Source organism: Bactrocera neohumeralis, chromosome 4, assembly GCF_024586455.1.
Source record: "Bactrocera neohumeralis isolate Rockhampton chromosome 4, APGP_CSIRO_Bneo_wtdbg2-racon-allhic-juicebox.fasta_v2, whole genome shotgun sequence".
Lineage (NCBI taxonomy): Eukaryota > Metazoa > Arthropoda > Insecta > Diptera > Tephritidae > Bactrocera > Bactrocera neohumeralis.
Genome location: NC_065921.1, coordinates 4,886,309 through 4,905,790, shown reverse-complemented (window position 1 = coordinate 4,905,790; position 19,482 = coordinate 4,886,309). Strand labels below are relative to the sequence as shown.

At 34.5% G+C, this 19,482-nt stretch overlaps 1 long non-coding RNA gene across 1 annotated transcript in view; it reads right to left on the bottom strand.

Moving 5' to 3' along the window:
• Window positions 1-4,827: 4,827 nt before the first annotated feature.
• Window positions 4,828-19,482, bottom strand: part of LOC126754975 (uncharacterized) — an 89,365-nt gene continuing 74,710 nt past the window's right edge. Inside the window, exons 5-7 of the long non-coding RNA XR_007666435.1 lie at window positions 11,942-12,017; window positions 5,964-6,303; window positions 4,828-5,327 (exon numbers count right to left, since the gene is read on the bottom strand). This is a non-coding gene — a long non-coding RNA (uncharacterized LOC126754975). The remainder of the gene's footprint in view (window positions 5,328-5,963; window positions 6,304-11,941; window positions 12,018-19,482) is intronic.

Below are 19,482 nucleotides of genomic sequence, written 5' to 3'. Positions count from 1 at the left end.
TCTCCATATGGTAAATATTAGTTTGTTTGTGTTGTAGTCATCATGGTCAATGACTTGAACTCCTTCAATGCACTATTGAATTTTGCAAAGCATGTATAATTTTACAGCCACTGCTCGAAGGAGTGTGCTTCGCCAGCAATTTCACATGATAGGATCACAGAGTATTTGGATAGCTTTTCGTGCCTGCTCTGAATATTCCCTAGCTACATATAAATAGAATTTGTTGCCATTAACGAGTATTCCATAGTAGAATAAGCAACCGTATCACAACTTGCAAGTAACTGGCATGACTGACATTGTTATAGTAAATGAAGTGACATTCAATTATTTGGCAGAGGGTAGGTAAGAAGGGGCTTTAACGACCACATTTTGCAGGGCGAGTAAGTGCACTGAATGTTGGGTGTTAAACTTTTTCAAAAGTCGTTCTGCAATTATATATACGAAGTTTGTTCAAAAAGTATCGCGAACTTGTCTTTCTTGAGAAAGGCATTTATTCATGAATATCTATTTTGTCCCCTCGGAGTTATTGGTCTGCTACCAGCCAAACCAAACCTCAAAGCACTTAAAGAAGAATTTGTTTGTGATATAGTTTAGCTCCTCCTTCGAGGCCTCTATTTCCTCATTCGTAGCGTAACGTCGTTCTTTTATGGACCTCTACAGTTTTTGAGGAAAAATGTCACAGGGGACGAGGTCTGGGGAATACGTCGATTCATCACATATTGTCATTGTCCATGCCTCTGCACCATATAGTAGGATGGGAATAATGGCGGGTTTCTTCGTGCAAAATGCGTATAACTTGCAGGTGAAAATCTTTTTTGACCATACGATCCTTTGGTAAGAACTCATGGTGCATGAAGCCCCTCCAATCGAAGAAACCTGTTACCAAAGTTTTACATTCAGCCTAACTGAACGCGTTGTTTTCGGTTTTCGCTCATATAGGTAGTTCGTCAGCAGTTATGACCCTGTGGAGTAGACTTGGTCGTCGCGGACTGAGTCCAAAATCTCCTCAGCAATGTCATTGTGACGCTGTTTTTGGACGAAAGTGAGCAAAAATCGAAGACGAACCAAACGGTATCCAAGCAAAACAGCTTTCAAAATTTAACTAACCATTCCGAATGGCGGACCTTGTCATCATAGGCAAGGGACATAAGTACCAACATAATGCAAAAACATAATCGAAAATCGAATACTCGTGGCCACTTGAAATTTAAAATTCGCAATTTTTTTTGTGCAAACCTCGTATATTCTAGTCATTTAGGTCAGCAGGGAAGTCTTTGAATAAAGGAGGGAAGGTGACCATTTCAAGCAAATAATTGATTAAACTTAATACATATGTAGGGTGACTGGTGTTGCTGTCAAACTAACGCCTCGTGATTTTGCGTGATAAGATGCGAACAAACAAACAAATTTATTTCCCCTTATTATAATAACATCACGTACAAATTGAACTTCCTTAGTTTCTACTTATACATACATATGTGTTTAGTAAGCAAACTAGTGTTTTGTAGTTTCACACGTGCCATTAATCGGGTAAATATGAGTATATTGTTGAAAGCGTCGCTGTTGATCTTTATGAAGCTGGTCTAATATGAAACTTGTTCAGGCTAAACGGAGTATATTTAGGTGTGTTTAAATATCTGAAGTACTATATTTAAAACAAGTAAGGAAGGGCTAAGTTCGGGTGACACCGAACATTTTATACTCTCGCATGATAAAGTTATAATCGAGATTTCATTATACGTCATTTACATATTTTTCAAATACCGTATTTTTGTAAAGTTTTATTCCGCTATCATCATTGGTTCCTAATGTACTATATATTATACAGAAAAGGCATCAGATGGAATTCAAAATAGCGTTATATTGGAGGAAGGCGTGGTTGTGAACCGATTTCACCTATATTTCGTACATGTCATCAGGGTGTTAAGAAAATATTATATACCGAATTTCATCGAAACTCAGTGCACAATTGCAGCAACCGGTCTACAACTTTATATTTTAGTAACTGTGATGGGAGGTTGACACAAAACTCTTACTTCAATTTTGTTTCGCTCTGCGATATTCAAATCTCTTACACTGTGTGTGTGTGCGCATTGTTCTAATTTCCCCTCTTCAGTTTTGTGGCATACATTTATAGTACACTTTCAGAAGATTTACTGTCAAACCATCAGACCCACATATTATTTCCCTTAAATGCAGATTTGCAAAACCTATTATGTCGCATCTGCTGCTTCATCATATTAGATTTTCGCTGGAAGATTTTGAAATTCCTGATAAAGTTTGAACATATTTAGTGGTTGGGTTGGGAAACTGAGTCAATGGTACTAACACTTCCTCCTACTCAGCTGAGAAACATAGCAATATGCTCACATAAAATTGCTATTTTAACACATATACACCGTTTCGTATTACACACTACGCAAATACGAATGACAGCTTGTCGCTTGATGCTGCATATTCAACTATTTCCTCTCCTCCTTGGCAAATGATAACTTTATCAACAAGAAGATGAGAATTGTGCGCTCACATTGAAAAAACATCGCATTCAAAGATGTAAAAATAATGGTTGGCATTGCAGCAGTAAAGTTTTAGCGACTAAACTTCTGACTTCAACGAATTAAATTTTTCTAAAAGATTTCACAAATTTGTAAAAGTTATTAAAAATAAGCCAAAAAACGGGCCAGCATATAAAAAGGAATACAATTCTTATATTCTTAATCCAAAAATATTGAAGTTAGTCGAAGTTTTGTTGCAAATTTTGATCACTGCTGCGAGCCTTCTCAAATAAATATTTATTATTCCTAGACTGAAAGTTTACTTTTAATAAAGCGATGAATACTCAAGCGTTAACATTCATTTGCACTTATTTATTTTTTCATTATATATGTACATATATACCAGCATAATTCTCTTACTACTGTATTTACCCACGATGACGCTTATCCTTACCACTCTATACTATTATGATTTCTTTGCTTGCAACATGACAACCATCTGCATTGCTATTGATGAAACGTGTCGACGAAGGCATTAAAACTTCTTCTCACATTTCACTTTATCGCATCATTCCGTGGCAGCTAATCACGACACGACTAAGCAGCAGTGTGGTTGAAATCTTCGGCGTCTCTAAACGGATTTACATGACTTGTTGCTCATAGTTTAGTATCAGCGATTTAAAGTGTGGTTGGCGATGGTGAAATAGCTTAGGCAGCATCTTTTTAAGCCGGTTTAAGTCCGTAATCAAACGCAAGACTGATGGCTCCAGTAAAAACAAAGTCTTTTCACGCTTTCATGCCGCAGCTTTCTGGTATTCAAAGATTGCTGTGAAAATATTTCCTAAGCCGATTAATTTCGATAGTTAACTGAGTGGTTGAATTTTTAAACATAAACGAGAAGACCGCGTCACTAAGCTGTTGACCGAAACTGTAGAGAATTATGAATAAAACACTGATAGAATAAAAATAACGTAAAATGTACAAAGATCTGCGCCGCAATTCGTACTTAGTGTTCACGAAAGAGGTTAAATAATCGAAAGTTGAAAACTGTAGTCTACTCAAACGTACCAGAGTTGCCAACTACACCAATTGTTTGTTAATTTAGCGCACAGTGACGATAAATTGTAAAATTCTCTATGACTGGGACCGAAAGACAGAATGTGTAGACCAACAAACTAATTATGAAACAATGAAGAATTTGCGTGGAATATTTTGTCGAATAAACTGATGTGTTGTGTGTATATTCATCGCAGAATTCGGTCTCTAAGCTCCTCAACGATATTCGCTTATACCACAGTTAGAACAATTCATTGTTGAAAGAAAGTCAATTGTACATCTTGGCTTTTCTACTGGCGAGGTTTGTTGTTTAGTTCTCTGGGACCACAGATTCATCTTATCAAATTATTGTAAAGATCAAATGATAATAGCCACATAAGGCTATTTTACCCTAGCAAACCATCGGGTTAAGCTAAATCGGTAAATATGATCATGCTGAATTTTAATTTTGACAAGTGCTATGTCAAAATCTTATTACACGATTATTTGACATATAAGCTTCGAAACACAATTCTGTAAGAAACGCCAAAAAGTGGTTTTAAATTATTTTTCAAATGGCAAAAGTAAATTTCATGTGCAACGCAGTCAGTAGTTTGCAGAACTGCATCAGCATCTACAAATATTATTTCATTTCCCTTTGAAAAAGTAATTCGGAGAACTTCAATTTTAGTTCCCTTTGTTATTTTCGCAAAGTTCTTACCTGATTTCAATTTGCATTAGTAATTTGTTCCTGGAACACTGTTTGAGTAAAACTGCGAAAAGTACAACGGCTTTGTTAGTCTAAGATGGAAAGCCGTAAACATGCCTCTACCCTTCAGCCCACTCAGTGCAAGTGGCGCGGCATGAAGACTACATCGCGCTATTATTTTATCACCGGCTATTATTCTTCGCGCAGAAAGTGCTGGCCTGACAGTAGGCACTCTGTGAAATGTCGGCTTTGCTAATAACGAAGTTTGCAAGTGGAAAACTTTTATTTATTTATTTTATTTCTCTCTGGTTTTATCTGCATTTATTTATGAATAGTTTTCACAGAGATTTTTCTTCATCTGTATTCTACATTCAGTTTTCATAACGTTTCCCAGGAATTTCATTAGCATTCATGTTCTTATTTTAGAAAGCGCTGCAGAAACTCTTTACTTTTTACTCATATTCAAGGAGTCGATGAACAAAGCTACATTATTTTATATTTCATCTTATTTTCTTTGGTTAAGAATTCAAAATAAACCAGGTTATTATTATTTCTTTTATTTTTAAAAGTAATGGAATGCACCTCTAATAATTTTACAATTTAGTGTTTAGTTTAATATTTTTCTTACAGATATCTTGAATATTTCACAGTGATTTAAGCTAAATACCATAATTTACTGTAACCAGAAGTACAAATAAACTGAAAAGTATGAACTGAGTTATTGCGAAGCGTTTTGCGCAAAGCGTGAATTGCTGCGAACCTGTGACATCTGTCATGTGCTGCGTATGTGAAAATTTATGGTGACAGCCTGAAGTAATGGAATGCAGTATTCAGTATGCACACAGTTATTTTATTTCAGCCTCATTCAAATAACGAAGACGTGTTGGTGCATAGACTGAGTCTAGCTGGGCGAGCGATGACACAAGTACCTAAAGTAATGCCGCTTGAATATAATTTTATGTATAAATATCTTAGATAGCCTCGTTTTAATTTACGTTGAGCAGATCATTCTTTACAAACATTTTGGTATCTAGTCTACAGATATTCGTACCTGTTTTCCACTCCTTCTATTGTCCGACCGCAGTAGACTGAGAAAAGACGTGATAAATAGAAAGGATTACATGATTTGCGAGGTTCGTGAAAGCATAGTCTCAAAATGGAAAAATAATATGAATCAATGAAGCAGTTTGCAAACAAAGGCAAACATCTTTTAAAGTGATATCATTTAAAAGCTCCGAATAAAACATTAGTTTGCTACATCATTAAATTAGTTTTAACCTGCACTAAACGTAATTGTTTCTTTCACAAAATGATCTCTACTCCAGTTTGCACTCTTTTGTATTATGAAAAAGTTCGATTTTCTGTATTGTGAAATTGGCTTCTCTTTACTTATACAAAAACATCATATAACGGTTAAAGCACATTGTAGTTTTCTGTATAAGTAATTCCTAAATTGTTTTATAATTCATGTTTAATTTCCACTTTATTTCAAATTAATTCTACACTATAAAAGCTATAACTCAAAAATTATTAAATAAAATAAATTGTAACGAAAATGAACATTTCTTATTTTTTATTTACAACCTACTGTTGTCGGCAGGGCGTATGAGTAATATTCGTGTAACTTTGGTGGCGTTGAATGAAAATTCCACTAAACCAAACAATTGAATTCGAATGATTGAAATAGCTGTGACAACAACAAGTATTATTTATCCATTATTTACCTTTCAACAATCTGCTTTGTTTATCTATACACATTTACGCTTGAATTACAAACTCATTTCGATGTTTCGTTTAAATACAATGATAATTTACTGAGATAATATCAATATGGTTCTGCGAAAGATTTATGGTCCGGCTACGCTGTCTAGGTCATGTTGTCCGGAGCTCTGAAAGTATTCGACGCAGTACCCGCCGGTGGAAGCAGAGGAAGAGGAAGACCTCCACTCCGTTGGAAGGACCATATGGAGAAGGACCTGGCTTCGCTTGGAATATCCAATTGGCGCCACGTAGCGAAAAGAAGAAACTACTGGCGCGTTGTTGTTAACTCGGCTATAATCGCGTCTACGCCAATAAAGAAGAAGAAGAATATCAATGTGAAATTAGGTTGAATAAACTGCAATAAAGATAAACATTTTCCAATTGCACTTGATTAGTGCTTTTGAGTTTTCTATGTGTGTATACAAATGTGTATTATGTTTATTAGAAAATTTTGTACTTCGTTGGTGTCCATCAGTTCGGACTTGATCTTATTTATTATAGATTACAAAGTTAGTCAAAGGACCAAAAAATCTCAATATGGTGTCATAAAATTAAAGAATGTAAAAAAGTCTCATTTCCTTACACTTTATTATTATCTTGCAAGGAGATGCTACAGAGTATAATGGTTTTGTTCACCTATTGTATGTTTCACCTAAAACTAAGCGAGTTAGATATAAGTTTATAAAAATTTGTTTGCGAGAATTTTCCTCTTCTTTCAGTGAATTTTTTACATGCGTGTTTCAGAAGAACTTGTAGTCAGCACACCTGCAGAAGATTTAATTAATCGTGACAAGGTTAAATATATTTGCGCCACTTTCATTGCTTCTTTGTCATTGTATTGTTGCACCACTCCAGACAACTCAACTGGAGATCCCCTACAGCGAAGCCTGCAAGTAATACATGCCTTTTATTATTTTTTTTTCTCTGCACTCGTTGATTCGCTGTTGTCACGCAACGTGTGATTGTCGGTATTTTCCACGTTGAAGTGGCAGATGACTTGCGCTTTCGCTCTTCTGGGACTATTGTTGTTGCGACAGTTTTTCATTCAATTGTCTGTCTGCGTAGTCCCTCCGTTGTTTGGGTGGCTTGTACGCTCCTCTGCGCATTTTGATGTCTCGACGTGTTCGGTTGCATTGGAGGTATCACATAACGACCTTTGCTGTCAGTTTAACATTTATTAAAATAAATTAATTGTGCAATAAAGCATCCTCGGAATTGGTTCTATGCCCTTTTTGGCATGAGCCCACTCAATCATTAAATGGGTAAATGACGCTCTTATGCATTTTAAACAAGTCTTCATTTATCGGCAGCGAGCTTTTAGTGAAAATGCTTTTCTGTTCTTCACGAAGGCACAAAACCAGAGTAATTGTTTTCGTATATATAGTAAGTAAAGCTGTCGAAGGTCTTTAAACTGTACGCCAATATGCTAACCAGCTGCAGCTCTGAGTACGAGCAAATGTTTACGGCGCAACCGACCTGCCACCGGCATAACCCCAGATAAGACCGCAGAAATATTAGTAGCACCAGAACCAGATGCTTTTGCGTAACCACAAATAATGTTGCCAAACACATAGTTCTTCCCAGGACATACAAATACATGCGTTTATGTATTTTTGCAAAAAACTTCCATTCATTTCTTCAATTCTTTTCTACGGTTTTCAGTTTTAAGCTATATTGTGATGAAACATTAATAATCTGTTAAATGAATTAAGGCAACTACATATCTATTTATGAAGGTATTTTCTTGCAATCTACTGAATGCAAAGCGGCAACAGAACTCTACAAACTTTTAGGTCTCATTATTTTTGATACAAAACCAATACAAGAAAGGTATATTTATTACAAACAAGCAAATATGAGATTAAAAATTGCTGTAATAATTTGGCCCCTTTTTTACAAATCATGATAGCCAGGCTTAAGCAAATAATTCAGTTTTCCAAATTTTATATACATTTGGCCCGCATTTTCAATGAACCAGTAGAATCCCACAAACAGAATTCCATGGAAATATTCAAAATTAATTTAACTAAAGGATATTAATACCGCACAGTAAAAGCAGATGAATGGCTTTGTTTAACTTACGGCAATGTACCAACCGTTGAATCTGGCCATACCACAATTCAAACAAGTACACTGTTGTTGAATATTCAGCGGATTGGCGGCGAAAGTATGCAATACATCGCAAAAGTGTTTCGAAAATTGTCACAAAATATTGCGCTGAAGCATTAAAATCTGCTGAAGCTGCATGTAATACCCAAAGGCACATGATTCTGTAAATATATGCCACTGAAAAAAAACGAAACCAAAAGCGCAGACCACAAAAATGTGTACAATCGCGTTAGGTCATCTAACCTATTGCGTGTAATCAGCATCTGTACCGATGGCATCGTTAGTCAACGCTTGTACTTTTAATTAAGAGAATTCCATTTTATTTAAATGTGTTTTATAAAATTTTTTATAATTTCTTTCCGGGTACTTTCAATAATGATGCGAGACACTTTTTTTGATTAAATGATTTATTTATTACTAACGTTTCTTTTTCGATTTTACTGTGTCGATGTTTAACTAATTTACTTATTCTACGTTCCCAGTTTAGTTGCATTTGGCGTGCGATGCACTGCCTCATTCCGTTATTTCTGTTCGGTCACAGCTGATACTTGGCTCGTGATCATGAATTGGATAAGTGAGTACGTTTCCTTTCTCCTAGAAGTATAATTTCTGCATATACAGAGGATTAGACAAAATTTGTATATTTACGTTTCCTTCAATTCACAAAATAATTTCTCCCAAAACCGCAATGGAAAAATGTTACAAAAGTTTCCAAATTTGAACTGATCGAACTTATATATGTTGTATTTACAACAAATATCCGCAATTACTGTCACCATTTGTGATCCTATTTCTCTCAAACTTACTTCACTTACTATAAAAAGTATCAGATCATTCCTATTTAAAGGGGGTCATTACGCTTAAGGATCTAATGAGAAGACATTCAGTTCAAAAAAATAATCTATCAGATTATTTGACCGAACCGCTCATGTGAAGTACACTAAGATGTTTTCTACAAATGGAGGTATAAGAGCATTTTTTGTTACTGGTTCATTGAAACTTGGAGCAAACCGAAGACTTCAACGATGGCCTTTCCACAATGGTGGATATATATGTGTTAGCATCGTGTGAAGTTCGCCATGAATGGGACAATTTTATATTTCAATTAAACTAATTGAATTGCAATCTTTCCAATATTCTAAGAGAATATTCTAAGAAGACTTCAACGACACCTCAAAAATTGTCCCTTAATTAGATATTTCGAAAAATATATACACAATTGTTGAAAAAAATGCACAAAAGCCTCTTTTCGTTACATAATAAACATATGTACATACATACGTGTATGCATATGGGCACAAAGGTGTACTACATGCCGTATACGTAATTTCTACATGACAAAGGAAATAAATTCGCTTTACAGTTGCTGCACGGTAAATAAATTCTCCAAGAAATTACTTCCTCGCAACTCCATGCAGAACTTAGCAAGCTGCATACACACTCATTTGTGGTACGAAAGTGTAAGAAGGCTATATTCAATCGGAGGATAAATTGCACACAAATTGCATATTGCCAAGCCGTTGAGGAAAGCAAGAAGCAAGTGAAGAAAATTAAATAAATTTGTAAAATTCGTAGAGTAATAAATTTTCTCATGCAGTGACTTCAGAAGGCTGCAGCAAAGCAAATAAAATGTTGCTAAGGCATTGCAGATGCAAAAGTCTCGAACGAAAATAGAAGAAATTGTGTTTATTTATATATGTTTATACATATTTACCTAAAAAGGTAGTCTGGAATAAGAACACCGGCATACGTACTTATTATATATATATTTAACTGAATTTAGTTGTTAAAATATCAACCGTTAATATTTTTATAAGCCGTAATTTCAAAAATATTTTAACAGTTCCTCAAATTATTTTACGTTCTATAATAAATGTAGGAATTTCAGAAAGGACCTATTACTTTCCGGACAAACCATGTAGCTATCTTTTTCATTCGTGTGTGAGCAGCATAATCAAAGGAGCTTAATGACACACATTCATAAACAAATAGTACATATTTGTGCTTTTGCACATACATTTCTTGATTTGACAAAGAGGAAAGTTGTGAGTTGGTATGTCAAATTTAGTTTATCTTTGTAAGTTTGCATGCATAGCAGCCAACGATAGCTTCGTTTCCGCAGTGATGTTATTTTAGTCAATATATATTTCTCAGATGTTGTTTTTTGTTTGCAAAAACTTTGTTCACGAACTTGATATGCACCGACACTGCTTCATTTAATTAAGAAGTTTTTTATAAGAAAAGTGTGACAAATATTCTTGTACTACGTCCATCTCCATACAGATTAATGTTAGCTAAATTTGTCTGTTTGTGCAGAAAATAGTATAAGCGTGACAATAAAGTACAACTTTGAAATCTTAGTAGGCGAATCCTGTCTTTCTAATGACAAATGTTTAGTGTTTTTAAAGGTATCCCAGTATTTCTTTACCGAATTCTCTCTAGTGCACAATGTTGAAGTTATACTGTGTAATCATAATGATCACGCCGAGTAGGAATAATTAAAAAACAACAAGGCCTTTTTTCAATTTTATGTCGTTCTTCGCATGTTTGTACTACTTCGTTCCCGTGCATGAAGAAAAAATATGTAATTGAAGTGAGCTACGAATGTTCAGTTTCGACATCCATTTATATACTTCTGAGGAATGCACTTATATTCGAATGCTTAGAAGTGTATAATAGCATACTTCAGTCCTTTAGCTCACTTTCTCCCACACCACTCATGGTCTGAGCTACCAACTCACCTTCTTCATTCATGCAATACTTTACCGCTTATTTTCCTTGGCTACAAATGACTAATATGATGGATAAGGCATAGAGAATCTATAGAGTAAGGGCAAATACTCTAAGCAGACAATCGAACAAAGTAATACAAGAGTGATAGAAAAATTTATAAAAATATATGTGCAAGAACAACCACTGTTATTTCTAGAAAGTAGCATACTGCAAGGACTAAAGTACTTGAATGTATAAATTTGAAGCCTTAGAAGTGGAAGTATCTGGTTTTTGTGAGTGAATTTGTGTTATTTTATCATTGTTGCATAAATATTAATAGCTTATGATTCACGATAAAATGAAGAAACAAAATGAAAGACTTCATAAGAATGAGAGAATCTAAAGGTGTAAAAGCTAAAGCTAAAGTAGAGCAGGAAACATACATAACAAACATATAGTAGGTGTACTGATTTTCACCAAACTGTTTTATGCATTACCACAATATTCTCATTGCTTCTACTTATACTTACATCCATATGGTCACAAATTCAATATTCAATGGATAATGCGATGCCAATATGAGCTCGAGAGACAATACGACCAACGAAATATAAAAATTTATGGGCGATTCCTTATATCTATTCCACATTTCGTGGAAAATACTTCACAACTGACAATACACTTCAAGTAAAATAACGCTGAGAATGATAAAATGAGAATAAAAGCATATGTTATTTTGAAAATGCTCTCTGTGCCCCTGATAGCAAAAACAATGAAAAGCGCGTTTTGTTTCAAACACCTGTCGGTTATCCTCGGCTGAGAGAGGTTGAATCCTCTCTGTATTACTTTATGGTCTGAATACATGCTCATGAGTGGCAAGTGGCAACAAAATTAGTGAAAGTCAACATGAATTTCACTCAGTGTGTGAATATGAAGATGTGAAAATATGTTAGTTTCCAGACTTTAAATACTTTTTAAATTTTTTTTTTTTAACTCCAAACTTTTTTTTCCTTTATGTTATTTATGCTTTTGATATAGTTGAAAATTCTACTCATATATTTATAGAAAATATATTTATTTCTTACAATGTGTTAATATTTTTCTACATTGTCGTTCTCACCATGCATTCCAGCGTTGCACTCTGCTCGTACTCAGCATAAATCATTTCTTGAATTGCAGCAACGATTGGAATGAAACTGCAAATAGAAAGAGAGGAGAGAAAATGTATATTTTACTTAAATATATTTATGCACAACACGTATTTGTATAAAATATGTCGCAGAAAAATAAAAAAATCGTGTTGGAATTTATGACATTGCAAAATTTTTCAAAATAGTTTTCCTTCCTTTCCGTAAATTGCATTTCTCTCTCTGTAATTTATGCTCCATACACACGTGTTAATATTTAAGTGGATGTTAATTTCATTATACCGTTATTATTTAATATAAGTTGGCTTTTAGACATCACAGTACCTTAACTAAATAAAAACAGTTAAGCTCACAGAAATCAAACATACCCATTAAGGTACTTCTCACTGTCTCGAACCGCTGAATTTTTAATTTGTAGCTGCGAATATACGCAATTCTCTTAATTAAGTCATACCCCAAATCCAACCTACAGGAAAAACACGCACCCAAAGTACGTAATTCCTAAAAAATCTTATGTATTCTTAAATTCAAATGCTGAGTAACCAGCCACCCTTTTATTCAAATTACAAAATATAAAATTGCATGTTTTATTCACACTTCTCCAGCCGTTTCTTTATGTGTTTTATTTTAGCCGCCGGTTTCTGTGAACCAACACTTATTCCGCTTGTAAAACAACTTTCGGCTACGTTCGCAAAACTTTTACTGCAACGAATCAGTGACGCAGAAAAGGAAACAAAAAAATTGCAAAGCAATGAACAAACAAATGTAAATACAAACAAATATTGCCAACAGAATCAAAAACGGGTAAACAAAAGTGAAGATGAAGAGAACAATAATCAAGCTCACTGTAGAGAAAGGGCGTAAATGTTTAACAAGGTCTCTCGAACAGGAAAATTGGCAGGAAGTGGAAACAAAATATAGATACATGTATATAAATTATAAAATAAACTATAAAAAATAGAAACGGCGAACAGTGGAATTTTTCCAAATTTTTCCTTGAGAATCTAACGAATTCAAATACTTATTTAGAAACTATCCACCGTCCATGCAGTAAAATACCCATGCTGCGAGTGCCGCAAAGTGTTTACTCCATAGCTTCACTGAACTTATATTACATAGAAGCTGATGATCACACGATATCGTGTCGTAATCTTCAAGCTACACGACTCACCTTGTCCTGCACCGCTGCGCTTTCTGAATGATTCGTGTATATGCTCTGACATGTCTACAAAATTTGCGCTCATTTCTCACCAGTTTTCTACAACGATCAACATCGTTGCTGAATTTTCTACGACTTGGTACGAATCGTGCTGTAAAAAAGTGTTAAAAATGTTTTTAACAACAAAAAAAAAAACAACAAAAACGATATACAAATTAAAAAACACAAAGAATATTTCTAGCAACATTAAAATTTGGCAGAAGCTTAGGCTAATAGTATTGAAGTAATGTAATGAACTCTACTCGGTGGAATGTGGCACTTGAAAATTATCATCAGTGAAAATGTCGAAAGTTCAAATGGAATTTAAATGCAGAAATTCAATTTAGGTTTAACAAAGTTAGGGCGACCATAAAATTCAACAATTTTTAAACAAATTAAAAAAAGGAAATATTAAATAAATAATTTGGATTTGCTCATGCAACGTTTTACCTCAAAATTTACATGAAAATTGTAGATAGCAATGTTTAAAAACTCATCATAATCAGTATCGCGTTTGCATTCTTCATACTATCTTTCAAATTCCTTTAATCCTCTAAATTCCTAAATTCAACATTCTAAAATTATTTGCCACCATAAGGCGGGCCAATGAAATAACTTGCTGCCAAAGTAATTGCTTCCGTTTGCTAGTGATATTTTTTAAAATTCCACCTAATATATTCAGAAACATTTGTCGACATAAATATTCAATTAAATGCAAATAAGCGTTTACTTTTGCCAGAGGCTTTGCTTATTGCTGTCAGAGACGCTCGTGACTGCTTTGGTATTGCGTGGAACGGTGAGAGGTAAGTATTTTCCATACAATGTTCTTGAACTGTTTCACCTTGAACTTATTATATCCAAAGGACAACACTCAGTTTCGACTATTTTAAGCAACATTATCGTTCTGTCTTAAACTTACTAATTACATATTTTTATATATATATATTGATGTGGCACGAATAAGGACAGTAACGACTCGGCATAACAGCATTTATTATACTCTTGCAACAAGTTGCTACAGAGTAGTTTTGTTCACCTAACAGCTGTACGTATCACCTAAAACTAAACGAGATAGATATGCGGTTATATATATATACATATATAAAATATCAGGATGACGAGAAAAGTTGAATTTATCATACATTAGTGTTAACGAAATTATTTTCTCTTGAATTTTGCAGAAATTCTTAATTCTATCATATACTTGCCAAAAATGTACAGTTGATAAATTTGCAAAATATATATATTTGTATATGCAAATGCCTAACCACCCATTTTTTAATTGACAACTAGCGGATTAAGGATTCACTATGTCTATTCCTTGCTTTTGTCTGTGTGCTTACTCGCCTACTGTATGGCGAAATTCATACTTAGTAGTTTGACAGGATTCTGATGTGAGCTTTATCTGAAAGTTGTTTGACAGTTAATGTCGGCTTGATAAAATTAAATTGAATTGTTGGAAAGCTCTGTGTATCTGCCGTCGTCAAAACTCAATTCAAAATTATTGTTTCCACTGTGTTAAACCAGCAATATTCCTTCCATCTTTGTTAAAACAGCTAATTGTATACAAGTTCAAGGTCGGTTCGTTCTCACTTGACCTTGACCTGTTCGGTTACTCTCTCTCTTATACATCATGTGCTCACATTTATCGCAATCACGAGCTTGAATTGTAGTAAATATTTTCAATGTAAGCGCATTTTTAGTGAGGGAAATACTTATTTCCTATAATTGACATACGGAAAGAAATGAACCTATTAAAATAAATTAAGTTTCAATTTATTAAAACACCATTCGGTCTTTAGTGTCATCAAAAGTCGATTAAAGTAATAGTAGTGTGAGATTTGGGTACACTGTTCTATTACTATTGATTTATCCGAAAATGTATAAATAGGTTCAGAAAATTAAATTTAATAATAGCTAAGAATAGGTCTTATATAAAATTTGTTTGATTTCTGCGAAAAATTTATCATTCTGCAATAAGAGCTATTTTCACGATTATTTCATTACAACTTTTTCTCTGCTGCGATGGTATATTACAATATATATTGTAATGGCCAGCAATAAAAATTGACTTCAATTACTTGAAGGAAAGAATGAAATCAAAATATTTTCGTTCATCGTTCGCTCTTTTCTGCCGCTTTTGCGAATTCAATGTTCATTTCAATGCTTCCATTTATTCGGTATTTTGCGGTGAGCATTAAACGAATCCGCGGCATCTTCCGGTCCATTAAATTGTTGTGCAAGCGATGCTGAAGAAGTTTTGCTTCTACACTTCCCTACGCACTGTAACGCTTTTTCTATCAGCGCCACTTAACCGTCAAATTGCTAGCGGCATATTTTGATGGAAACTCAATTTGGTTTTTTGAAGCCAGAAGCAAGTTTGGATATCTTACGAGGTTGACATATTTAGCTTTTTTATGCAGTTTTCGCATATATTCACTTAAATATTAAGAAAGGCATCAGATTACTACATTATTCACTTTAAGGGAAAAATAACCAAGTGAAGTATTAATGGTGGTGCTGCTTAATATCAGGCATACTAGAAGAAGAAACGAACAATTTCAGCTTCTTGAATATTTACGAGTGGGTTGAAAACGGTTATTTCAAAGAGAAAACACTGACATGATTGAAAAACTATGTATAAAATAATCAAGTATTCCCAGCATATTACTATTTCCACCATTAATCAATGCAGTGAGTGGATAAATTATATATAAAAATGTCGATGAAGAAGGAAGGTGTGGAAAATGGAATTGCCAACGACACTTTGTAGCAGCGAAGGGTACATGTTACCAGAAGCGTGAGAGAGTGCTTTAAAAGAAAGAAAATCAATTTTTATATCGCCGCTAGTAAATTTCTTTCTTTTTTATTCACTGTCTCATTCGCTTGCTTTGAAATTGATCATGTTTCCATTTTAGTGCACCAGGTTGCAGTCCATCTCTCCTCTAATCGCTTAAGCGATAGTGGATTTTCAATTTTCTCAACGCTTGACTGGCTGCCATTTTGTAATTAGCTAACATTGTTCTTATTTCGTTCGCACTTAAGTGATTGACACCGGGTCTTAATCATCCAACCGAAGCGTTATGCAACAATACACAGGTAGAGAAAAGTGATAAATCTTAGAAACAAATGGCGAATAGGGAAGGGTATACAGGTATGAGAATGAAGACAGAATTAGTCATATTTTATATCCACTGAAATTCACTTAGGATCATATATGACTGGACTAGTCCATTTAAACAGCGCGCGTAAAGTGATTTGATAAAAAAATTTGCATGGATTCGTACAACCTTTTTTATTTTGATATGATCTGTTCGATTTGGATTTTGTTGACTTGATATTTTTTTTTGAGAAATGAATAAAATATTTTTTTTAAATAAGTGTGCTTAATTATACTCTCGCAACAATGTTGCTAACGAGAGTATTATAGTTTTGTTCACATAACGGTTGTTTGTAAGTCCTAAAACTAAAAGAGTCAGATATAGGGTTATATATACCAAAGTGATCAGGGCGACGAGTAGAGTCGAAATCCGGATGTCTGTCTGTCCGTCCGTCTGTCCGTCCGTCTGTCCGTCCGTCCGTCCGTCTGTCCGTCCGTCCGTGCAAGCTGTAACTTGAGTAAAAATTGAGATATCATGATGAAACTTGGTACACGTATTCCTTGGCTCCATAAGAAGGTTAAGTTCGAAGATGGGCAAAATCGGCCAACTGCCACGCCCACAAAATGGCGGAAACCGAAAACCTATAAAGTGTCATAACTAAGCCATAAATAAAGATATTAAAGTGAAATTTGGCACAAAGGATCGCATTAGGGAGGGACATATTTGGAAGTAATTTTTTTTGGAAAAGTGGGCGTGGCCCCGCCCCCTACTAAGTTTTTTGTACATATCTCGGAAACTATTATAGCTATGTCAACCAAACTCTACAGAGTCGTTTTCTTCAGGTATTTCCATATACAGTTCAAAAATGGAAGAAATCGGATAATAACCACGCCCACCTCCCATACAAAGGTTATGTTCAAAATCACTAAAAGTGCGTTAACCGACTAACAAAAAACGTCAGAAACACTAAATTTTACGGAAGAAGTGGCAGAAGGAAGCTGCCCCCAGGCTTTTTTTAAAAATTGAAAATGGGCGTGGCGCCGCCCACTTATGGACCAAGAAGCATATCTCAGGAGCTACTAGACCGATTTCAATGAAATTCGGTATATAATGTTTTCTGATGACATGTACGAAATATGGCTGAAATCGGTTCACAACCACGCCTTCTTCCAATATAAAGCTATTTTGGATTCCATCTGATGCCTTCTTTGTATAATACGAGTATAAACATTAGGAACCAATGATGATAGCGGAATAAAACTTTACACAAATACGGTATTTGAAAAATATGTAAATGACGGATAATGAAATCTCGATTATCACTTTACCATGCGAGAGTAAAAAATGTTCGGTGACACCCGAACTTAGCCCTTCCTTACTTGTTTTCAAAATATTTTTGCATTACGTTGAAAGTAATCATTATTTTACTGATTCGCACCACTGTGCATCAGCCCAGTTTCAGTTTGTTTAGTTTTGTTATATGTCGGCTAAGACATTACGTTATTCTAAGTTTTCCAGTTAATTAATTGATTTTGTTTTTGTTGTATTTTTTCACGTTTTTTACACCTTTTCTTACGTCCCTCTTACGCCACTTTAGACGTTTTGAGTGACTATATCTTTCAATTTCTTTTACTTTAATAATTGATATCGTTAAAAAACTAGAATACCGGATCTGCTGTAGCTGATGGCTCAGATTATATGTAGAATGTTATTTGTTATATTATACATATTTCCATAGTAAATTTAATGCTAATTTGTACAGAAGTAAAGTGATAGAAATTAGTAGCAAATATGCTTTCAAGACACGGCAGAGTAGGTTTGCAAGTGCTTGCTAAATACAGATTTCCAGATTCGCCAACTCCTTTAGCACACTCTGCAGTTTAATAGCAATTAAGCCAACACTTGCCACACCTTTTCGCTCACACTTTGTTAGTAACACTCTGCCAGCTTTTGCTCTGAAGTACATTTCTAGGAGTTTAACCAACCTTGTTAACAGCAAAACACACTTGAGACCGTTACAGCGATGCATGGTAAACACCAACTTGTATGCAATATAACATAACGCACGCATAAAAGGTGGGTGTGTGCATATTTGAAATAACTTTCGAGACGGAGCTTTCCGAAACCACTTGTAAGTGCTTGTAGGTGTTGCACGAGAGAGTGCTGCCTGAAGTTTACTAACTGCTTGGTAATTTATGATCCTATAAGCGCAAAAATTGCGCTGCATAATTTTAATTTTGTTAGGAAAAACCTTCGATGCATGTAAAGATTGTTATAATGAACAAATATTAAAAAGCTATGCTTTACTGAATTGAGACTTAGTTCATTAGAGTATTATTATTGCACACTTGAGGCCCTAAGATTTTCATATTATGTTTATTAACCTTATTTACGCTTATATTTAACAAAAAAAATTTTTATACTCATTTCATAATTTTTTTTTTGTATTTTTATTAAGAGTCAAAATCGCTTTCCTATCTACAGATATAATGATGTTCAACCACTACGAATACTAAATTGCACAGGCGACAATCGATTGATTGCTAAATTTAAAAATTTTTAAGGTCGGGCCGTGCAAATAAGGCTATCTCTAAAACATTTACATTCCAGAGTTTCCGTAAATTCAAAAAAACTCTGAGAATTTTGAGGGTTACATCCCGCAAATGTAAATTACCGATCCTCCCTCTCACCTCCCTCAGGGTGGCAAACGCCAATGAATTCGCCAACATTGCAGGTGTCTGTGGATGGATAAGCACCGCTGCAATACACGGGTTAACATTTCCTGCCCCAATTTCAACACAAAGCGCCGCGGTAATGCACATTTAACTATGTCAAAGGTTCCTGCTATGGAATATCACGCGGAAATGCAACGTTTTCTGACTTTTTTTGAGCATACACATACTTGTACGAGTATGTGTAAGTATACACATCTATGGTACATGTTAGGATGGGTTTTGACTTGTTTTAGTGACTAGGTTGTGCGTTTCTGTGCTGAGCCTAAGGCACTTGTTCTAATTTTACTTATTTGCCTGCAGTAATGTAAAGATATAATGCAATATAATGTTTTTATTTAAGAGGAAAATATTATTAACATAAAAGAAAAATATAAATCTAGTATTACTATGGTTGCAAAATAATTTCATCAAAACAAAGAATTATAGAAATTGCTTACAAATACTTAGAAAACATAATCACAGCAATTATTTTTCTGTTT